Source organism: Pseudopipra pipra, chromosome 4 (assembly GCF_036250125.1).
Source record: "Pseudopipra pipra isolate bDixPip1 chromosome 4, bDixPip1.hap1, whole genome shotgun sequence".
NCBI lineage: Eukaryota > Metazoa > Chordata > Aves > Passeriformes > Pipridae > Pseudopipra > Pseudopipra pipra.
Genome location: NC_087552.1, coordinates 23,718,310 through 23,734,583, shown reverse-complemented (window position 1 = coordinate 23,734,583; position 16,274 = coordinate 23,718,310). Strand labels below are relative to the sequence as shown.

At 39.0% G+C, this 16,274-nt stretch overlaps 1 long non-coding RNA gene across 5 annotated transcripts in view; it reads left to right on the top strand.

The window, feature by feature from the left end:
• Positions 1-1,673: 1,673 nt before the first annotated feature.
• The window catches only part of LOC135412933 (uncharacterized), a 126,647-nt gene continuing 112,046 nt past the window's right edge, over positions 1,674-16,274 (top strand). For 4 of the 5 annotated variants that reach the window (XR_010430037.1, XR_010430034.1, XR_010430036.1 and 1 more), the window contains exon 1: positions 1,674-1,772. This is a non-coding gene — a long non-coding RNA (uncharacterized LOC135412933). Of the gene's footprint in view, positions 1,776-16,274 lie in introns of all 5 variants that reach the window. The other variant, XR_010430038.1, reaches the window with a different exon arrangement.

Here is a 16,274-nt window from a genome sequence, read left to right as displayed (position 1 = left end):
GAGCAAAAATTTGATCAAAATGTTAAAAAGACAAAAAATGTTAAAAATTTAGCCTGGCATACTTCAAGATGGAGGGAAATTAGAACTGCCATTCAGTACTGAAGCACAGTATTTACATGCCAAGACCTTCAAAGGAAAGGGTTTCTGATTGTCCATTATCTCCTCCAAAACACGAGTAAAAGTTAGTTAAGACTTATGTATGAAAAGCTACTGTTTGATATAGCTGTGCTCTGTGTCTACATGGGAAACACAGCTGTCTGTAGATAGACTGCATTATCTCAGGTTAGGTCCAATTCTAGCATGGCATCTTGGTACAAAACTGGAAGTATTTTAATTTTTTCTCTTTACTTGAATTTTGGGAAGAATTAACCAAGCACAGTAATTTGGCTAAGGTGCAGCCATTATAAAAGGCACATCCATCCATAAGAGGTGGGTCTTGCTATATGTGAGCATGAACAGAGATGCATAGCGTTTTATAGTGATCATTTCAGCTGTATTTGGTATGTTAGATACAGAATGAGAAGAGGGGTTTTCTTCCTCTAAGGTTTGCCAGCATAATGAAGGGAAATAAGTCTGCTTGGCTTCACAATGGATAGGTGAAAGGCAAAGCATTTGTATTCCACAATATAAATATCACAAAACAGATCTATGCAACTCCCTAACAAAAGATTCAAGTATGTCAAAGACCAGATGAATTCAAGGATGACAGGCAAGAAACTCAGACAGTTACCAAATAATCAGAGCTACTTTGAGCCTAGCAAGGCTCTTGAAAATGCCAACAAGGCTAAGAGCATATGAAGTATCCTTTCCCTATTCTTAGTCTTACAGACACTCAGCAGTTGAGGAGTAGATGGACCTTTGATGTGACTTAGCTCAGAAATTCTTGGTTTATATTAGGGCAAAATAATATCTAGTGTATTTACGCCCTAGTTATTAAGGAGTCATACAAAAATATGAACATTTTGCTTAGTAGAGTTCAAAGGCATAGTGGTCTAAAAAATGGAATAAACATACTATATTTAAAATTAATGATACAAGGCAATGCACTGTAATCTAATTACCTGACCTTCAAGAAAAAAATAAATTCTGGAAATGGAGGAAGTGCCACTGCATAATCTTCGCTTCAAATCTAATCAGCTTGTATCGTTAGCACAGTAGCATTACACGTGAAAGTGAGCCAAGAGCCTGGAGCTGCTGGCCCTTAAAGCTTTACAGTATGGCCACACTGAGTGCCACCTGCCCGCCCTCACCTCTCCCCAAGTGAGGCCACCAAGCACTACCCTCTGCGACGGAACAAGGTGAGTAATTTTCAGGCCGACACTATAGCCCCAGGGGCCAGCTCACACACAGTTACAGGCAGCGGAACAGGCCCGTGGAAAACCCCTAAAGTCCTGCCTGTGCCTTCTCAGCTAAAGGAGCCACAAACCTCTCTGGTCCCGTGGTGTGTAAGGGGGAAGGCACAGCTCCCACGCGGGTGAGAGCGGAGAAAGCCCCCCAGCACTCACCCGCTCTCCTCCTGCCTGCGCACAGCCAGGGCCGGAGGGCGGGCGGGTGTCCGGGCTCCTTTGCTCTCACCGGCGTCACCTGCAGCTCTCCGCCCCCGGGGGGACCCTCGCCCTGGGAACGCCCTGACTCGGGCCCGGGCCCGGGCATGGGCACTACAGCCCTGGCCGAGCGTCCTTATCCTTTCCACCTGGGGGCTGCGGGGGCGGTGGGAAGCACAGGCCTTACCACCGAGAGGATTCTGAGGCTCGTCAGGCTCTTGGGAGGAGGTAGTGCTGTTTTGTTCCCTTCTGTGCTCTCGTCAGCAATGAACGCTTTATTTTTCACAGTTCTTGGGAGTGTTGTGAGCCCCACCGTGTTACTCTGCTTTTTGCCTCTTTTGTTCCTGAAGCAGAAGGATGCTTTTAAGAGAATCTCTGTCCCTTTTAATTAAATCAAGGCTATTGGTGTTGTGGTTTGTCTCACTCTTCTCTAAGAGAAAACTTCAAAATGACTCCTACCTGGGCTTTGAGTGTTGGAGAGAATGGAAAAGTGGAGGGAGAAGCCCTTACACTACTCGAGAATAACTCTACTTTCCAAAAAGATCTCTTCATACAATCGTATCTGAGATATTTTTGTAGCTGACATCACACATTTCTCTTATGTGTGTTGTTTCAGTTTTTTCCTTGTGCAACTTGAGATATTTTTCATATAAGATTTGAAGTGTTAGAGAGAGTAGATGCATTTTTCTGTTAACTCCGATGGGGGTTTTTTACATGAAGTATCACACAAATATGAAAGCAGTTCACAGTACATTTCAGCCCTATCAATTCATGGCACTCTCCGAGATTTGGCCACAGTTTTTAGTTCGCCTCTATTCTTCTGTGTCAAGGATAAGAGTCAGTTAACCAAGGCAAGACACTGTTTTCATTATTTTGGGGAAACTAAAGGAAAGGAAATGGACACATTTATTTAGGATCTGTGCAGGTAGTAGAAGACATCCTCACCTCTTGCCATCTCCTTATGGGAAGAAAACAGACTTTTAATGAGCAGGCTCAAAGGTAGATAATAACTCTTTGTGTTTAGGTGTGATTGTCAATAGTACTGAATGTTTTTAAGATTATATGTTAATAATTAAACTGCTGATCCAAGGAGTAAAATATGAATATATAACATTTTAGACCCTCACGTTCTAAAATATGATGTGTAGAGCCGTTGAAAAAAAAAAGGTGCAGGGGAAGTAAGAAACACCTGTAACAGCAGAAGGAAGCATCAAGCACATTTGTATTAATGTGCTGAGTTTACCAGAGTGTTATAGAGGAGGCACTGACGTTTTCTACAAATACTGTTAGAGGACAGACTTCCAAATCATTCTATATTTTACAAAAGAATATTTGTGGAAAAAAAAATAGGCTTTCTGAGATTGTGCCTAACTAGTAAGCCTGTCTAATGAGAAATTTGGACCAAACATGCTTCTTTCACAGACATGATCCCATCTCATCCGCTAGGCTGGCTCTAGAGTTTGTCTGACCCCACAACGAGCTATTTTTGGGAACTCATGTTGTGTGAGCTTCCAGTGTGAACTGGTTACTGCTCAGTCAGACAAGGGCTGAAAGAAAGGAGGATGGAGGGAAGCAGAACTACCCATTTGTACAACAGGTAGTTTGGTTTGCATTTTAAAAAATGAAACCTTCATACAACAATAGAAACAATTGTTCCAGAGTCAGAGACTTACCTGGTAAAAAAATCATGGAAACTCTTTTTTTTTTTCCATTTGCAGTTTTGATTCCCATGGTTTGAAACCTACTGTATTTCAATTCTAGCTGATCTACTTCCAAGGCAGTATATGGAAAAGTAAATAGGGAAAATATCACTAGATATAATGTACTGAAGAATGTGAAGTCAGTTTAGGTCAGCATATCTGTGCAAACAAAATCAGTTATGGGTGTGCATGATTTCCCTGTGGGCTGGGAACTAACAAAAAATTATGCTATCATCTTGCATTTTTTGCTAAGCTAGCCTATAAAACAGTTAAATTTTGGAAGTAAAACCATAGTACTGTTTGGTAGCTCCTCCTATTCTTTTCCAGCCTCCAATCCAACTTAATGTAACTCAATATTTTTTTTTCTTTTCACGGGTAAGTTGTTTTCAGAGCTAAAGATAAACTGAAGATGTAAAATTGATACAAAATTTCCGTCCGTATTAAATTCTCAAAATGCTCTTTCAGACACTTGAAGAATTACCTTTTTCCTACTGAATATCACAGTGGTGTTACAAAGAGGATAATAGGGCCAAGATGAAATTTAAGAGTAAAAAAGCAAGTGAATTTAAAGTAGATAAAGCATGAGAGGTTTGGGGGTGATCTACCTTGGCGATATTAAACAAAGTATTTCGTAATTCCCAAAAAATTGATTTTATTTTAAGTTTTGTCACACTTTATTCGCTTCATCCTTAAGAAAAAGACTGATTATTCTCTTATGCTTCAGTAGTTATATAAAAAAACAGACCTGTGGTACCTATTTAGAGTATTTAATGCTGTTAATGGAATTTAATGAGCAAACTTCATCTCTGCTTTACTGTGCCACACATTTTCAAAACTACATAGAGGGGAATTTGCATCAATGATGCCAAGAAGGCACTAAATATACTCAGCTCCCCACAAATTCAATAAAAGCAGTAAGAGCTCCCCAGAGCACCCAACAACTTAGAGGATTGAGGTCTTAGGCACTGCTGTGGCTTACACCTGGAGAATAATGCAGACACATACATGCAAAATTGAAGGTCCTTTTATCTTTTGTTTTAAAGCATGTTCGTCTTCAAATATGCAGTTCTTCTCTCATGCTGTGCCTTTACCAATCATGGGGAGTGTATAATGATGCTATTCATACAGGCTCACTAACAGCAAGATCAGTGATACTTGTCACATGGATGGTTTCCTGGGCTGCTTCTTAGAGTTCATTGTGATGGTATTACTTGGAAAAACACATTTAGCTTTTGGGTTCCCTGTATTGATTTTTGTTTTCCTAAATGTAATCCTTGTGTCACCCTAATATGTAAGTGTTTCTTTAAAGTGGATCTATAATGAGATGGTTTGGACTGTGTGTCTTACCTCTCTCTGCACACTATTAGTATTGGACTCCCAAGGGCAGTTTGTGCAGTGAACTGCGATAATGAGGTTGATGGTTCATAAAAGGGCTGATGTGACAAATTACCGACCTGTTTTGGAGATTAAGTAACCATACCTTTGCCAAGGTCTGTGTATCAGCTTTTTATTCAGCATGATTCTTGCAGTTGTAAGTACGGTGGTTGCCCTGTTGAGTGTTTCTTGTGCCAAGTTGATCAAGAAAACATTTGCAAAACATAACTACTGATGTGATTAGTTGTGCCCCTCCCAAGCCAAAACACATTATTCTGTGATCCAGAACGTCCAGAGGGTTAAATTTTGTGCAACTTCTTGCAAGGTCTTTAGTTCTTCAGTACCCTACATCCACTGTGTTAGTTGGAAGAGTATTGGAAGGCTCACATTATAAAATTCACTTGCCCATAATACAGATGTCACCCTTTTGCACTGTTAAAATATCTGTGATATTTGGTTAAGGTGCAGTAGTATCAGTTGGTTCTCTACTTATAATCAGGTCTTCTCAGAAACATTCTTTTTCATGAAACACCATAGTTTCAGGAAGTGGGATGTATATTCTTTTCTCTGATCTTGCATTTGGTGGTAATACAACATACCTCTTGATTCTATTTAATATCTCAAGCATTTCAGATCATTAGTAAAAATTGTCTGTCATCTGTAGGACATGTTTATAGATGGTTTTTAATATTGTTCATTAACTGGTTTGTGAAGGTAACCAATAGAAACAGTATCCACTGTGTATTTTATTTTATTGCTACTTCTGCTGGAAATTTTTAAACCTTCTCATTTATGCCTGTCAGACTTTGAATGGGTGCATTTTTATGGGTGAAGAATTGCTCTGGCATATACAATGTGTATTTACATGTGTTCCATGATAATATATGGTTCTCGGCAGGAAACACAAAAGCTGTTGTCGTACTCTTAGAAGTGTTAGATGATGCTTAATTTGTCATTTTATTTTTGGAACATTCAGCAGATTGAGCTTCATTGTCCCACTCATGTGGCCAACAGAGAGTTTGCATTGATACTGTTTCCTCATTAACACTGACACTGTTAGTTGTGATAGCTTTAATCTTTCCCATAGCTGTTGCTTTGGGTTTCTTGCTACAAAGACTCTCAAGCATTGAAATAAGCAGAACTTGCTGTTGTCCCCTCACTGCAGTGGGATTGTCATTTCTGTCCCTCATGCTGTCTCACAGGCATACATTTCCCGAGTTAAAAATGAATTCTGTAAAGTATCTTGCATAATTTTCTGTTCCTCTGTGATGTGTGTAATAACGTGTACCATTATTTTGGAAAGGCTAAAGTTATGATCAAAAGTTGAATCCTTGCTGCATGCCTGCTTCATGTTTTATCAACACAGTTGGCAGGTGATGGTCATACTCCCTTCTGCAATGATATACATCTCTCTCTAAAAAAGAGAATGGCTTTTGCACAGCTTATCTCTGACCAAGTGCCATGAAATAATTGAGGCTTTCTGCACAAATAACAGTGCTGTGTAGTACAAGAATATCAGCACCACTGTGAAAGTATGACTGCAAAGTGCTCATCAGGTGTTGTGGCAATGACAGAATTTGTACTGAAAATGTTATTTACAAAGAATCGCTTTTATTTCCTCAGTACTTTTCACCTTCGCTGTATGTTTTAACCTTATCACTACTTAATGTGGATTTAAAAAAAAGAAAAATTAAATGGAATAGGAGTGGGTTTGGAAGTACAGTATTCTGCATTTAGTACTTGGTAGGCCTTTGTGATGATAAGAGTAGGCTTACTTAAAATGGATGTCAAGGTACATTTCCAAAAGATGAGCTTCAGCATTTTCTGCATCTTCTGTATGAATGAATGATTTGTTGTGACCAGAAAAAGAAGTCTTTTGCTAAGAAGAATCCTTCTTGAATGCCAATTTTGTGAAGCTGGCTTCTGGCTTACCAGTCACTTCCAATTTTGATAACCATCCTCGAAGTTTCAACACTGTTCTTTATTTTTATTTATATCGACTCACAACTGGCTCTCAGAACAAAACTCTTCAAAGCACATTTTTCCTCCAGATGTGAGAAAAGCTTATGAACATAAATCTATCTGTTTATTATTATTTGTTTTTAATAACCAAGTTATCAATATTGATTTTCTAGGTTGGAAATTATATTAAAAAACTCCTTCTTCCAAAAGGAGTATTTTGGTTTTCTGCTTCTCTTTCAGTATTTGAAAGCAGCTGATATCACTGTTTCCAACAGCCCAGGTCTCCAGAACATGTATTAATGAGTATTACAGCATCTGCTGAAGAGGTGCAGAGATCATCTTTTCTTTGCAGGGAGGGTCCACATGGCTGGAACACAGCAGCATGAGCTGTTATGCAGGGGTTTAACAGACCTGCATGACAAACAATATTTTTACCCATTTTTGTGGATAAATCATGGTTAGAACAACCCTGAAATTTACTGATATGTTGATCAGAAGTGTGTGTGCTAATAATGTCACAACTGATTTAAGGGAGCAGTAAAAAGAGCTTGTCAATCAAAAATCCAAAAATAGCATTATTTTGATTAAACCTTATATGCCATGTACATGTTGTATTAACATGCGTGGCTCCTATTTCAATAGGAATAATTATGCCAAGACTGATGAATGGCACTTTGTGAAAATCTGTCAACACCAGAAATACTGGGTATCTGTCATTCAGTGACTCTGCTAGTGCCATTTAAACATTTGAACGGTATGATATAACTAATTATTTTAATAACATAAATTTTTTTTTTTATGATACAAGTTCTGGTAAGTGAGGGAACTCTTGAATGGCTTAGACTTCCACTGACTTGTCTGGCCTCTAGGGTGGTAATCAGATTTCTCCCTTTATTCTTCTAACAAACTTTAAGACACTAAAAGATCACTCAGAAACATTACTAAGCCTCTGCTGAGCCCTGTTTTGACTTCCTATCCAGATTAATTATGGCAAACTTCAAACGCAGTATTTCATAGAGTTGTAGAATCATAGCACAGTTTGGGTTGGAAGGGACCTTCAAGAGTTATCTAGTCCACCTCCCCTGCAATAAGCAGGGACATCTTCAGCTAGATCAGGTTGCTCAGACCCCCATGCAATCTGACCTTGTGTTTTTCCAGGGATCCCACTGGGTATGTCATTTATGAAAATGTTAAATGGGTCTGGTCCCAATACAGACTCCTAAGGGACACCACTCATTTCACAGGGCTTCATTTCTGTATATATACCAGCTTTACGTAAACCTATCATAGTCTTCTCCAATAAATACCTTTACCTAGTCAAATTGATAAAGGGTTGTAGCTTTTAGTAACATTATCATCTGATTATCATATTCAATATGATCAAGAGTTCAATAGAACATATTATTGCTGTTGTTATGGTAAGAAGATGGGATGCCTTTCTAGTCCTTCAAATTTCTTAATTGTTTCTAGCGGTGTGGTGTCATTAGTACAGCATGTTTTTCCATAACATTTGCCAAAGTAACCCCCAAAAGGAAAAACTGAAGAGGCCTCAGGATAATGCACGTAGATACATTTTTCTCCTTAAACGATTCAAAAATTCCCCAACAAACCACCAAATTCTAGGGCTCATAGTTTACTGGTTACTTGCAAAGATATATAAAGGCTAAATTAGAGATCACACACTTTGAACTAGTTCAGAAAAGGGCTTTGAATTTAGATGAAAGAAAAAGGCTCTATTATGTGCAGCCTGGTCCTTGGTTGTCCTGGTTTCAGATGGGATCAAGTTAATTTTTTTGGTAGCTGGTACAGTGCTGGATTTTGGATTCAGTCTGAGAATAATGTAGATAACACACTGATGTTTTGATAGTTGACAAGTAGTGCTTACTCTAAATCAATAACTTTTCAGTTTCCCACATTCTGGCAGTGAGCAGGTGCACAGGAAGCCAGAAGGGAGCATGGCCAGGACAGAATCACACAGAATCACTTAGGTTGGAAAAGACCTCTGAGATCATCGAGTCCAACCTTTTACCAATCACTACTTTGTCAACAGACCATGGCACAGAACTGGACACAAGGAGGCCAGTGGTATCCTGGGGTGCATTAGGAAGAACATTGCTCACAGGTTGAGGGAGGTGATCCTGTTCCTCTGCTCAGCCCTTGTGAGGCCACTGGCCAATGTCCAGTTCTGGGCTCCTCAGTACCAGAGAGACATGGAGCTCCTGGAGCAAGTCCAGTGGAGGGCAACAAAGATGGTTAGACAACTGGATCACCTCTCTTAGAAGGACAGGCTGAGGTAACTGGGCCTCTTCAGTCTTGAGAAGAGACAACTGAGAGGGGACCTCATCAACATCTATAGGTATCTGAAGAGATGGTGTCAAGATGGAACCAGGCTCTTCTCAGTGGTGCCAAGCAATAGGACAAGAGGCAAAAAGCAGATGATGATGCACAGAAAGTTCCACCTGAATATGAGGAAGAACTTTACTGTATGGATGACTGCACACTGGAACAGATTGCCCAGAGAGGTTGTGGAGTCTCCCTCACTGGGGATACAAACTGTCTGGATGCAATGCTGTGCCATGTGCTCTGAGAAGGGTTTAGTCCAGATGACCTTACCAGTGATCCCTTCCAACCTTACCCATTCTTGATTTTGATTACCCATTCATGATTCTGTGGTTTGTCTGGGACCACTGCTTGGGAATTGCCTGGGCATCAGTCAGTGAGTGGTGACCAATCTGTTTCTCTCAGGTTTTATCTCTCTCTCCTTTTCATTGCAATTAATGTTGGTAGCGTTAGTATTATATTTTATTTTGTTTCAATTATTAAACTGTTCTTATCTCACCCCAGAAGTTTATCTTTTCTTTCCAATTCTCCACCCCAGGGAGCAGGGGTGGGGGAATGAGTGAGTGGCTGCGTGGTCCTTAGTTGACAGCTGGGGTTAAACCATGAAAGTGCTGAAACCTCTGTGAAAACATTTCTGACTCATATGCTTATAAGTCTCAATCCTGCACTGTGAAGTAACAAAATTATCCAGAATTACAGAGGAAACCTTTATTTATCATTATAATATTGCAGACAAATGGTTGTGAAGGTAGGAAAATAATTGCTTGTGGATCTATGTAGTAGATATCTAGTATGTATTTATAAGTTCATAATGAACTCTTCATCTTACTGCCTCAAGACCAAGTCCTAACTTGGCAGAGATATTATAAGAAGGTTTGGGGAATGAAAATAATAAATAAAAAAACAGTTCAAATAGGAATTTTATCAAGCTTGTAATTAAGAATTACTCACATTTTTGTATTGCTGTTTCACATTAAGTACCTGCTATGAGGTGATTATTATACAAGACAGGGAAAAAAATAATGAGTCTGAGTAATTAGTCCAGTAAAAAGTTGGAAAAAATCTTGTGACCTTCATGAGGATTTTGGTGAGACTTCTGACATTAATATCAGAGAAAGATAGCCCTTCATGTGTAGTTAATTCTTTCAATTCTCTTCCACTCTTCGTAGTGCTTGTGCCTTCTAAATGAGACCCAAATAGTTCTTGGATCTGAACAGAGCAGACTGAATGCCTTAAGGCTTCTGCCCACCTGGTCCTCTCTTCACCATTACCCTTTCCAAGAAAAAAGTACCACACAATGTCAATTCAATTTGAGAGTTTTTCTAAAGCTAAACTGATATTTATATGTGGAGACCACATCATTCTGCAGATAGCTTTTCACTGTAGTATTTCAGGCACTGAACCTAATTATTTTAAATACAGCAAATCAAAACCAGTACTTTACACTCACAGATGACACTTGGAAGTGGTGTTAAGGTTGACATGATGATGGTATTCCTGGTCTTGGTGCAACGCAGCCGAAGTGGGCGTCAGAGCAGTAGAAAGCCGAGTGATGCCTTTGCACCAAGGTACAGGAGGGCTCATGAGTGCTGGCAGCACAGAACATTTTGTGTTTATCTCCTACAGAAAGCAGGCCCTTGTGTTCCTTTGATTTTTAAACCAGCCTGCTCCATCTGGCACAGTCTGTACTTCCAAATAAGGTTTAGCTCTCTGCTGCCTGCCTAAGAAACAGTGGAAGAAGAGCCCTTAGAAGGAACTTGAAACTAAGGTTCCTGTACTAACGAGTAATTTTCTCTGCCATAATTTTGCCTTAAATATAGTGCCTGCTCCTAAGGGAAGATAGAAATTCTGTCATCCAATTATATCAAAACATTATTGTTTTCACAGAGTAGTGCAAGTATTTTTCAGGTAATACACACTTCAGATTATTCTAGGAAAAGGGTAATGGTGTCATGGGGAGGAAAAAAACCCATGATTTTTATTAAGCTGATAACTTAGGTGATTTTTGGCATGATGGAAGTACCGTAACAGATCAAAACCACAGATCTAGATAAATTAGCAAATTAAAAATTGCAGTGGGAGACACTGAGAATAACCAGCATGCAGCAGAAGATCATGTCTTCTAAAAACAAATTTGGATTTGGATTATACTAAAACCCAAAGAATTATGATCTTTGTTTTCCCACTGTAAACTGTCCTCATTGTCCCCAGGGTCTGAACACTCTTGTTAGTCTTGAAGATCATCATATTCATATGAGGCTGTAAAATCTTGCTACCCAACTTTTTTAAATCTATGTGATGCTAAAGTGTGTTTTATAATTGTAGAATGATCATGGATAAATAGGTGTATCATGGTTCTTATTAGCCATGATATTCATTCTTTGTGTACTTGTGTCATGTTTCTTCTTCTTAGTCTGTTCCTTGGACTGATGAGTTCTGTTCTGTACATTTATTTTCCCTTGAAAGTTGTCCATTCCCCTACAGACTTTTGTTAACTGTGTTTGGATTTCTCATATGCCTGCTTTTCCCTCTCAAAAGGGATGGGAAGAGAAAATATTATTGTTGTTGAAAGCATATAATTGATTTAGTGACGTATTTTCAATTAGTTGCTGTCCCAGTCTTTCTGTTTACCTTATACTTAGTACCAAAGTAAATAGAGTAGGTATTTTTAGTGGTGTCTCAAATTAATTCAAAATCATTCTTTCCTCACTTACAGGAGATTTACAGTCACTAATTATCTATTCAGTATACACAATGCATTTGTCGTAGAATGACAGCAGTCACTGTGTTTTATTTCTCCTTTTGACATTCTCTCAGTCTTTTTTTAGGTTTAAGCAACCTAAATATTCTGCTTTCTGCAAGTGCTGCCACTTGCATTTCATTGCTGAGTAGTGGATGTACAGATTCTGCTGTAAGTGACATCTTCAATTGTGGCATCTAGTTTTCAAACCAGATATAAACACTTTTTTTCCAGACTATTGTGTTACTATACTTCTTTACATGGGCAAGAAATGCCCCCAACAAATTGCAAATGGTGTAATAGTAAGCATCTGTTTTCAGTGCTTGAAAACAGTACATGAATTTTGACAATCAGAGGGCGAATGGATATTTTTGGAAGTCCTAGTTATACAGCAGTTCTCAGGGAGGAAAAAAGGTGGGGCAGGGGACGGGAGGGAATATGGTCAGTCTTTGACAGTGAAATAATGTGCCAGAAATCTTAACAAGACCCTATTTAGTGACTTTCTGAAACAAGGCACTACAGATTGAATAAATGATTTAATAAATGCATGAAAACCATAAAAATTACTTTCAAAAATTATACAAACTCTATCGTACAGCTAATTAAAATATAGCCTTCCTAATGCTCTCCACATTCTGCATCAGCCTTAAAAGAATGTGAGGATCTAGCCTAGTGCCTCAGAATCATAACTCATGGGGGCAGGCTGGAGAGAGTCCAGAGAAGGACCACAGAGATGATCAAAGCACTGGGAAGCCTGCTGTAAGAGGAAAGGCTGAGAGAGCTGGGTTTATGCAGCCTTGAGAAAAGATGGTTTAGAGGAGACCTTATCACCATGTTCCAGTGTTCAGGGGTGGCTACAGATGAAGATTGCCTTTTTACCAGGAGCCTCATGGAAAAGAGGAAAGGGAATGGGCACAAGTTACATCTGGGGAGATTCTGATTGGACACCGGAGAAAGTTTTTCACAATGGGAAATTTGGAATAATCTCTCCAGGGAAGTGGGGGATTCTCCAGTATTGGACACTTCTAAAATTCAGCCAGATAGGGTGCTGGCCTGTCTCGTCCTGCTTTTCCCAAGGTCCCTTCCAGCTTGGTATTCTGGTCTAGTCTAGCCTGATTGGGTCTTGTCCTCACTAAACCTTACAGTGTCTTAATTGAATTCTATCTTCCAGGTAGGTATTCCTGTTTGAAAAGCAGAAGGTGGATTCTCTCCCTGGTCCCAGTCGTGCAGGAGGGAACAAGCAGCTGTGTGGGGCTTGGTTGATGGCTGGGGTTAAACTATGACAATGTGCCAGGCTGCCAAATTGCCATGACCTGTTAGATAATGGAAAAAAGCGCTTCAGATACCAAATATCAAAACTGGAATGACTATGCCCAGCCTCAGATACTACATGAAATTTAATTTTGGATTGAAATCTAAATTTAATATGAAATCTTGCTTATAGTTTTAGCTAATGTAATATGTGTAACAAACACACGATGAACTCAGTCAGTTAGCCCAGTTATACCTCAATCTGATTTTTTTAAGATTGCTCTTTGAAGAACATATGTCAGCCAGTTACAGTGGTTTGATAAATATTTCAGCTACACATCACCCTAACTGGTAGCAAACAACCTTTTTCCTACCCCAGTAAATTTTCAAAGCAAAGTCATCAACAAGGTACTAATAAACCTCTGATTTAGTCATGCAGCTTGCAGTTAAAGCCTCAGTCTGAAGGCTGTGTGTATATATAATTTCCTACCTGCTTCTCTGAGCTACGAGCTCCTTCTCTCAAGGTAAAATGCATTAAACTAGCTCATAATTCTCCTGTCTGTTTTGTGTTGCTTGAGAGGCTTTAAAGAGCTGTAATCAATTTGCCAAACAAATAAAGAACAGCCATGACCCTGCATCATGCACAAAGAATTCACTAGTGAAAATACTGTGCATATATGTAACTCCTCACCTGTTACACAGATGCAAAAACATCAGGGTCCTTGAGATGGTATTGTATGTTGAATAAAGGAAAAAGACATAAGATAATAATCAATGTTGTACTTTTCTGAAGTGAAATCACATATCTAATCTTGAATTGGGTATGTTAGCAAATGAAACTTGCTGGAAAAATCCGTTCTGATTCAGAGGTGCTATGTCTTTCTGCCTGCTCCTAATTTAAGTTAAAAATTGCAAGGTCATGTACTATGGGATTATTTCACACAAAAAATGCTTTATACAGACTGTTTGCAACTGGGGATTAAGGTTGTAGGTGTGTTTGGGTAAGAAGAAGAGAGAACTACCAATCTGTGTGTTTGGCCACAATTTCTAAAAATGCGTACGTTGGAAAGTTATTGTTGGTAAAAACTGCTTAATGAAATTACGGCTTATTTGGGTTGATTTATTTATGAAATTGTGATTAGCCTACCAAAAGTGCTGGCAGAGAAGAGTGAGTAACTCTGAGGCTGTGGCTTCCTCCACATGACACATAAAATAAAGGAAAGTGAAACCAGCTACTCAGAAACTGTGTCTCTCCTAGAGAAGAGCTATCTTGTGTACACTTTTATCTCATCTCAGTTACCGCCCCTTGTAATGACCATTGAAGACTGAACTGCAGTCAGAAGAAGCTCTTTCTCTACACTTATATTGCCTAGAACATCATGATATAATGACCAGAAATGAGGTGGCAAAACTGTCTCTGTGTCACAGAGAAATTCTGTGTCATAGTGAAATTCTCCTATTTTAGGAAAATGCCATTGTATTGTGCTGCCAGAGAAATAGCTGATAAAGAGGCCTAGAACATAACAGATTATTAATCACCTTTTCTTAGAGTTCCAAGTGTAGTGATCTTTTTTACTTTGTTATTATTTTCCCTCTCTTTTGTCTGTCATGTTAAACTGATAAAATGCAGGGGGGGTGTCCCAAAGTGAAATTAACTATATACATAATCACTTTGTAATCCAAACAGGCCTGAATTTTTGCATGGATACAGACTTCTCAGAAATGTCAGTGCCACAAAGAAGAAAAATAAATAGAAATTAAATGATCGAGATGCCTGCTGCTCTGTGGCTGACCTCAGAGTTTCAGTATCACCTTTTCCTTGCACTTTTTTTCACCTTTCAGAACGCTTATAAAGCAACAATCTGTAAACCTCTTTCATATTTCCTTTCAGATATGCTAGTTTTTAAAAACTATTATTTGAGAGCATGTCTAATTAGCAATCAGGTTCATTAGGGATAGTGCACCCAGGAAGGTGCACATTTCCCTATTAATAAGTAGTCAGCATTAGTTTTCTGATGTCACAAATCAAAACAGTTGGAGCTGGGCTGTTGATGAAGTGAGGCATTTTGTTTGAAAAGCTCCACTGTCTATATATTAGCTCACAATGTTGTTTCCTCCAGCTGGATACCTAGTGTAAAGCAGTCCAATCTCATGCATTTACCATGTAGCTAGCATAGCTGTGGTTGGCAGTTTAAGAAAAATGTTGAGAGAAACAGCAATTTATTCCCTTTTAATGGGCAATAAAGTTTTAAAACTGTAAGTCTAGGACCTGCTAGGGCTCTTCCTTGTTTTATTCTTTCTAGGCAATTACTTCAGTGCACAGCGTACTCTAGTACCTTCGCTCACTGACATCATAATGGCAAGTCAGGGTGTTAACCTCAAGACCCAGAAAATTTTCAGATCATTACCCATTTCAGAATTTTATCAGTATTTTTGGAAAGCTAGTCCTGAAAATGGAGATATTTAGGGGAGAGATTGTGAAGGTACAAAGGATAGCATTCTTGTGATGATTCATAGACCTTAAATAAACTCTTTTTAATGACTGGTATGATTTGGTCTCAAACTTGAATACCAATTAACCCCTGTAGCCCCTTCAGTTTGTGAGCTTATTTCTCCTGTAAAACCACAAAAGACCTGTGTGACTGATCCCTTGCATGCTGCTTGTACCACACAGGTTCATAAATACGGCTCAAAACACTGAAAAACCAGCCTGGTTTTGAGAGTTCAAGATGAAAACAATGTAATCCTTTGAAGGTGGACTCAACTGACAAAACGGGAGCCAGCTCTGTGAATTGGAGTGCATGGGAGCACTGCCATTCCATTTCAAAAGGAGCAACACTAGACCCTGAGTAAGCTGAAAAGGAAGTTTGCTCAGTTTTCATCAAGGAGTACAGTTCAGGTCATGAGAGTGTGGTTTGGAGTTACAAACTTTCTTCTAACACTGAACAAGATGTTTTGCTGTTTTATGGCAGAATTCTCACCTAGTAAATTCCTCTAGTAGTCCTAATGGAAGGTTGAGGAAAATACACAATATTCTCACTTTCATAGTCTGTTGCAAGTCTGACCAGACACTGGTGATATATGACTGCCACGTATTCTGGTATTTTGAATGTCCCAGAGACAGGATTACAATATGTAACGTTTTTTAAAACTTCCAAGCACTAGTGTAGTTTTTATCAGGGAACAAGGGCACTGCTTCAGCTACAGGCCATAAAAACCACAGCTTAGAGTAATGAGAAGTGGGTTCATCGTGATTTACAAATTAAAGGGTACACTTGAAATTTAAAAAAAAATAAAAGGTTGTAAAGAACTGTTATTGGAACTTTCTCATTGATGATAGGAATTTTTTTTTGTTGCGTCTGT